Source organism: Gymnoscopelus braueri (genome assembly GCF_963280865.1).
Source record: "Gymnoscopelus braueri genome assembly, chromosome: 15".
Lineage (NCBI taxonomy): Eukaryota > Metazoa > Chordata > Actinopteri > Myctophiformes > Myctophidae > Gymnoscopelus > Gymnoscopelus braueri.
Genome location: NC_137620.1, coordinates 1,771,878 through 1,779,401, shown reverse-complemented (window position 1 = coordinate 1,779,401; position 7,524 = coordinate 1,771,878).

The following is a 7,524-nucleotide window of genomic DNA, read 5'->3' as shown; positions in this document are numbered from 1 at the left end:
GGCATCAATAGTAGTGGGAGACACCATATCAAACCAAACGGCAGTCTCATCCATTGCAATGATGTCCTTCTCTAAAATCCCTTTAGAGCTGACAGCCTTGCCAACGTGGTCAACAAACAAAACCAGTTTCTCAGTAAGTTTATCTGGGTCTTTCTGTGCCATGGTGGTGCGTCGTCTCAGTGACAGGTCATTGCGCTGTAGAAACTTCTCAAGCCAACCCTTACTGGCCACAAACGCCTTGCCTCCATCAATCACTGTTGGGTAGATTTCCTTAGCTTTGTTTTGTATCATTTTCCTTGACACTCGGTTGTGTTTGTCGCGCATTGAATGAATCCACTCTGAAAGTTGTGTCTCCAGCTCCTCGCTAACTTTCTTTCTCCCTCTTCCAGTCAGACGTGCTCTTTTATTGTCGGCTGCCATCAGCTCATCCTTTTGTATTTTCCAATATCTGATTTGTTTGGAATCAATATTAAAGTGTTTTGCAGCTTTCTCTCCCGAATGATTCGCCGCATACCGCAAAACTTCCTCTTTAAACTTAACGTCAAACTTGCGTCTCTGTTTGGTAGTCGCCATGCTTTCTCTACTGTTGTGTTGTGTTGTGTTGTGATGTGGTGCGCGCGTGTCCCATATAAGGAAGTATGGGGTCACGGACAGTTCACGAGGTATTTTAGTAAACCGCACCCTCTTAAGACTTAAAAAAATTTAGAGAAAAAAAAGAGCCTTGTAATTTAGGGTCGGCTTGTAATAGAAGGGAGGCTTTTAATTGCATATTTCAACGGCGCCCCTGGTCATTAATAGAGAGCCGTTTTTTAATTGAATAGAGGTTACTATTAGAGGATTTTCGGTAATTGGTCCTCACTAATGCACATGATAAAATGGTGCCATTTTTTTCTACTCTGTCTGTGTCTCATAGGAGGACTGTGGACACTACAGAATCCCGCCTACCAGTGACATCATCGTTAGGTTTATTATTTTTATGCTTTTCACCGTTGTACGGACAGCAGTTGAAACGCAGTCACCGATAGGCCCGATCATTTTCAGATTTCTCATACTCGCTCCCTATGGGCTGAAGTCCAGACTGATACCGGGGAGCAGTGGTGGAAAAAGTACTCAAATGTTTTACTTTAGTAAAAGTATCAATACTGCAATGTATAAGTACTCTGTTACAAGTAAAGGTCACACAATTGGTATCAAAATGTACTTAAAGTACCAAAAGTAAAAGTACTAAAATGGTTGGAAATAGCAGATCTACAAGCTCACAACGCGTCGCGAAGCGACGCATTGTGAGCTTGTAGATCTGCTATTTTCAAACAGCTTAGGTATAAAATAGGGCTAAAGTGGTTAATGTATGTTTCATGATATGATAATTTATATCTGCAAAGTAACTAGTAGGCTAACTAAAGTTTTCAAATAATTGTATTGGAGTAAAATTACAATATTTGCCTCTGAGATATAGTGGAGTAGAAGTAAAAGTATAGACAATTGGAAATACTCCAGGAAAGTAAACGTAGCTCAAAATTGTACTTAAGTAGAGTACTTAAGAGCCGTTTCACACTCGGGTCCCGGGTGCGCACTCCAGACCGCTTGGCTAGTGTGAATGTTGCGAATCGTCCCCCGAAACGGGTAACCGTTCCGTTCCCGAAACCACCTCCGGAGGCAGTTTCGGATCCGGATCATGCGTTTTCGGGTACGGTACGCTGCAATGTGAAAGCAAGCGTACCATTAGACGGAAGTGGCCCGCTATTTGGAATAGGTGACGGTATATAAACTCGACAAAAACAGCCAACAAAAACACCGCTCTTCTAGCCGGTGCTACTGAATGAATGAAAACGCCCCAGAATGCATTGCGCACTTAAGGTGGGCAGGTGCATATTACTCTTAAGGTGGAACATAACAATTGAAATAATAATCAACTTATATGATGGGAGCCTTTCTAACAATTTTACTCATTCAATTCTGAACCGATTCTTAAAATTTAAAATTCTCTATCAGTCATGAAACATTGGCGGGTCTCCATCGCGCATTTCAGGTGCACGAGCAGCGCATATAGTATATCTTGTGGGTATCTTGTGGAGTTTCAGCTACTATGCATCCCAGAAATATATAGCTTATAAGGCTTTGTAATTTGAAATTTGTAAGTAAATATGGTAACTCATTTAGATGTAGGCCTACGTAGGTTTATAGTTTCCCAAGGACTATAGCCGTTTCACTCATGATGCAATTTCTCTTTCATAACAGATACATACAGTACATGTGCCAGATAATCCCCACACCAAGAGAGTCAAAAAAGAAAAGACGTTGGATTGATGTACTTTATTTAGACATGAGACATGAGAAACAGTACATGGAAGTACAATTCACAATACAAGGTTTCAGTCATTCAGTCGGACTTCACTGTATAGGCTACTATAGTTGCCTTTTCATAAATGATATATTTTTGTACTTAAGCTGTCGTGAAAGTTTATAATATTTAGAGAAATTTAAAGTTTCAAATACAAAAGTATTAGTAGTTGTGAAGGTTAGCAAACTGGACATTTAGACTGAATGTTTCCTGTATCCTCATCTTGCGCTAATGCACACAAGTGTTTCACCAGGTTTTATTTGTGTTGTTTCTCATAAGCGTACATCCGTTGTCCGTCAACAACACAGCATTCTGTGCATTGACGTGCTGAGCGCTCAGTGCGTTGACTCACTCCCCAGCCGCAACCCTATATTTATGCGAGCCCAGCACAAACATTGTCGCATAGTTGATGACGTCTGTGTCCACAGAAGAAACACTATGTGCATGCCGCCACCTATAGGTTCGGGGGTATACATGCAAGTGTTCTCTGGTGCGATTGGATCTTGGGCAGTGTGAATGCTGGCCAGCCAAGCGTACTCGGGACCGGTTTGATTCAAACGAACCCAGTCTGAAACCGCCCTAAGTCAATTTACTTAGTTACTATACACCACTGCCAGGGAGGAACGTGAGAGTGAATCCACGTTATCAGTCTGGCCAATGGCAGGCTACACGAACGCAGTCCTGGGACCTTGCTGCTGGGAGGGCCTTTGCATCCAAAATGGAGTGGCTGGTGTGTGCTCGCTCAGAGGAGCAGTGCCGCGACAATGTGGCCCGGCTCCGGCAGCACTTTGGCAGGGTGGCTATGCAATGTAAAGGCAGAGAGTGTGAAGGGAGACGATGTACGCTGCAGAGAACTAACGGAACTGAGCTGGAGAGTGCTTTTCAGTCGCTGAGTTCCTTTCTGATGCCGTTATTGCTGAGGCCAGCAAGAGTGAACTACCCCAAGAGAACCAGCTCTTCATTGTCCCTCTTAAACTGAGACTAAATCCGTCGACGTCGCTGCTCAGCCATGTACTGAACATGGGGAAGACAACCATTCGGGACATGTTTACCAGATGGATCAACTTGCCAGTGGTGGAAAAAGTACTCCGATATTGTACTTAGTAAAAGTATCAATACTGCAAAATAGAAATACTCCGTTACAAGTAAAAATCCGGAATTCAAAATTTACTTGAGTAAAAGTACAAAAGTATTGGCATCAAAATGTACTTAAAGTACCAAAAGTAAAAGTACTAAAATGTTTGAAAATAGCAAATCTACTGCTATATAGAAGCTAATAACGCATCACGATCAACGCATCACAACGAGCTTGTAGATCGGTTATTTTCAAATAGCCTATGTATAAAATAGGCTAAAGTGGTTAATGTATGTTTTATAATATAATAATTGATAATTGCAAAGTAACTAACTAAAGTTTTCAAATAATTGTAGTGGGGTAAAAGTACAATATTTGCCTCTGAGATGTAGTGGAGTAGAAGTAAAAGTATTGGAAATTGGAAATACTCAAGTAAAGTACAAATACCTCAACATTTTACTTATTAAAGTATAGTACTTGAGTAAATGTACTTACTTTCCACCACTGCACATAATACATTCTATTACAGCTCAGAATTATACAGTGTTCTGTCTTCTCTCCCAAGCTTGACAGATAAAATGTGCCACAACAAAAGCTCCTTTTCTGAAACATATCTCAAGTTTTTCATAATCATCTAACCCAAAGAAATCACCACAAATAGAAGACATTTTACTAACAAATATGCCTGAGGAATACCCTCCCAAAATCATTGCTTTTCACCCAGTGAAATGCCTCTCTTATATCATCATATTTAGGGCAATAGAATACAAAATGAACCTCATTTTCAATTTCACCAAGTTCACAAATCAAACAGTATCTGTCTTCCTCTGGAGTGACATTAAACTTTGCATATGATAAAGAACTCAGACATTAAACTATGCATATGATAAAGAACTCACACATTAAACTATGCATATGATAAAGAACTCACACATTAAACTATGCATATGATAAATAACTCACACATTAACACATTGACTGCCAAGGGGTTTTCTAGAACAGGCTTTCCCACTGCCAAGGTTTTTGACCATTCTGACTTATTTTTGAGGGCCCACAGAAGATTTTGTATTAGGACTATGAAAACATAGAATATCTCAAAAAAAAGCTTAGAATCTCTTCTTTCATCTGAAAAAAAAAGTGAGTTGATACCATGCTCCGTTTTTTAGCTAGAGGAGTTTGAATACAGCTTGGTTTTCACCAAAAATAGGCCTTTTTCTTCAGAAGCTGAGATATGAGCGTTTTACTAAATGACACACATTTAGAGGCATAACTTGATTTCAAAAGTGTTTCAAATTTATTTTGCGCCTTCATTGACATCAGTCATGTAAACAATACTTGTTTATAAAAAGAAATAAAATAAAACTGCTTTTGATTGTACATTTATTGCCCTGTTTCGCTCCAAAGTGCTCAATTCAAACAACATTTTTCACTTTTTTTTTTTCTCAAAAAAAAAAAAAAAAAAAATCAAAGTTGATGTGCAACATCAATATATTCATCAAGAGCGTCATTTTCCAAACGTTTTGCCCACACAATTCAAAATCTCAATACTACATTCATAGCAGATCTACAAGCTTGCCTTTTTTTCTCTTATGCCATTTATGACATGTTGTGAATCTCTATGGAGTTCAACATCAATAAATTGGTGCTATTAGAGCAAAATAAATAAATAAAAGTAAAATCTCTGCCTGGCTATAAATCACATGAAGCAGTATGAATAGGCAGGTTGAGGTTGGTAGGTTGAACAAAAAATAGTAGCAGCCGCTTCACAAAGTGCAAGTCATTTCAAACTAAATGTAACATCAAATAATAAATACTAATCATTCAAATCAATAAATTGAGTGCAATTAGTGCAAATAAATAAACAAAAATAAAGTTCTTTTTTTTTGCAGCACCCTGAGCGGATCAGCGTGCGTCTACCCTGAGTTCAACATCAACAAATTGGTGCTATTAGAGCAAAATAAATAAATAAAAGTAAAATCTCTGCCTGGCTATAAATCACATGAAGCAGTATGAATAGGCAGGTTGAGGTTGGTAGGTTGAACAAAATAGTAGCAGCCGCTTCACAAAGTGCAAGACATTTCAAACTAAATGTAACATCAAATAATAAATACTAATCATTCAAATCAATAAATTGAGTGCAATTAGTGCAAATAAATAAACAAAAATAAAGTTCTTTTTTTTTGCATTACCCTGAGCTGCAGGAGGTGCTGGAGGAGGGAGCAGTGGAGGTGCTGGAGGAGGGAGCAGTGGAGGTGCTGGAGGAGGGAGCAGTTGGTGGAGCGGTTCGTGGAGCTGGTCGTGGAGGTGTGGTACACTACTCTAGTAGTGTCGCACAGTGTGGTAACGATGTGTACATTCGTAGTGCAAGGGCACACGACAGGACTTACACTCATAGCTCGTTTCGCTCCGGACGTTTTTCCCGTCCTTGTCCTTCTTCGTCGGTAGCTTCGATCGGGCACAAACCCTACAACGCCTTGTTGGGTACTGCTTAGAAGAACATGCTTTTGGGAAATGGATCAGTTCGTGATCTAGTCTGTCATTCATCCTGGACTCTGGGTCAATGTTTGGTGGCAATGGGTGTCTAACACGTCGGGCATCCCCAGGAGGCGGGGCCTCATTCCTACCCTCCTGAGGACGGGCGGCTCCGGGGCGATCCCCAGGAGGCGGGGCCTCATTCCTACCCTCCTGAGGACGGGCGGCTCCGGGGCGATCCTCAGGAGGCGGGGCCTCATTCCTACCCTCCTGAGGACGGGCGGCGCCCTCTTCCTGCTCAGGGAGTGGGGCCTCAATCCCATCCCCCTGAGGAAGGTCTTCATCCTCTTCCTCGGACCACTCCTCAGGAGGCGGGGCCTCATTCCTACCCTCCTGAGGACGGGCGGCGCCCTCTTCCTGCTCAGGGAGTGGGGCCTCAATCCCATCCCCCTGAGGAAGGTCTTCATCCTCTTCCTCGGACCCCTCCTCAGGAGACGGGGCCTCATTCCTACCCTCCTGAGGAGGGGCCACTCCCCCAAGGTTCCCGAGGGTGGTCCAGGACTTCACTACTGCCAGGATGAACGAGTAGAAGTTCTGAATTTTGCCAGCTGGGTGCCTGGCCTTGTAGAGGATATAGGCGTTGAACTGGGCAATCTGGAGCATATAAAAGAAGAACTTTTTTGTCCACTTCCTGGTTTTCCTGGTGCACATGTAGTAGCTGAGGTTCTGGTCCAGCTTGTCGACCCCGTTCATGTGTTTGTTGTACTCTATAACACACACAGGCTTCTCTTCGATCACCCTCTTCCTCTTCCGTTTCTCCCTCCTGGACACGGGCAGCGTGACATCGGGGTGCAAGGTGGAGATCATCGTGACGATTTTTGTTTTCTTGGCTCGCCATGCCAGTACCATCACGTCCCTGGAGTGGCGAGAGATGGTGGACCCCAGTGGCAGCTTTGCAGGGGTAACATCTGCGATGGCTGCTGGCTGTCCTCGGCGCTTACGAAGGGTCCCGCAGACGTATGTCTTTTTCTCATCCAGGAGCATAATGGCCGTGTCCACCGAGTTGTACAGGTTGTCCATGTAGAGCCTATACCCAAGTCCGCCTAACCTGCCTAAGAGTTGCTTTATGGTGGCAGGTAGTGTCTGCTTCATCTTGCAGTATGGCAGCATGTTGTGGAGGTAGCCTGTTGCTGAATCACACAAAATGTACGACCTGATGCCGTACTTGACCGGCTTCTGTGGGGCATAGACCTTGAACTCCAGGCGTCCCCGCCACAACAGCATTCCCTCATCAATACTGATGTCCACGCTCGGCAGGTACATTTCCTGGAAATTGGCCAGCAAGGACTGCAGCACTGGGCGGACTCTCCAGAGTTTGTCCTCGTCTTCGGGCTTTGTTGGTTTAGGGCGGGGGATGGTGTTGTCCACGAAGTGCAGGTTGCTCAAAATGGCCTGGAACCTGTTCCTCGGCATGACTTTACGGAAGACGGTGGCCTCGATGTACTCATCAGTGGACCAGTACATTCCGAGCTCAGGCTTCTGGTTGATTCCGGTGAGCAGAAAGAGCCCCAGGAAGCGCTTGAGCTCGTTTAAATCCACCGGTTCCCACTTATTGGATCTGGCGTACTTCTTGTCA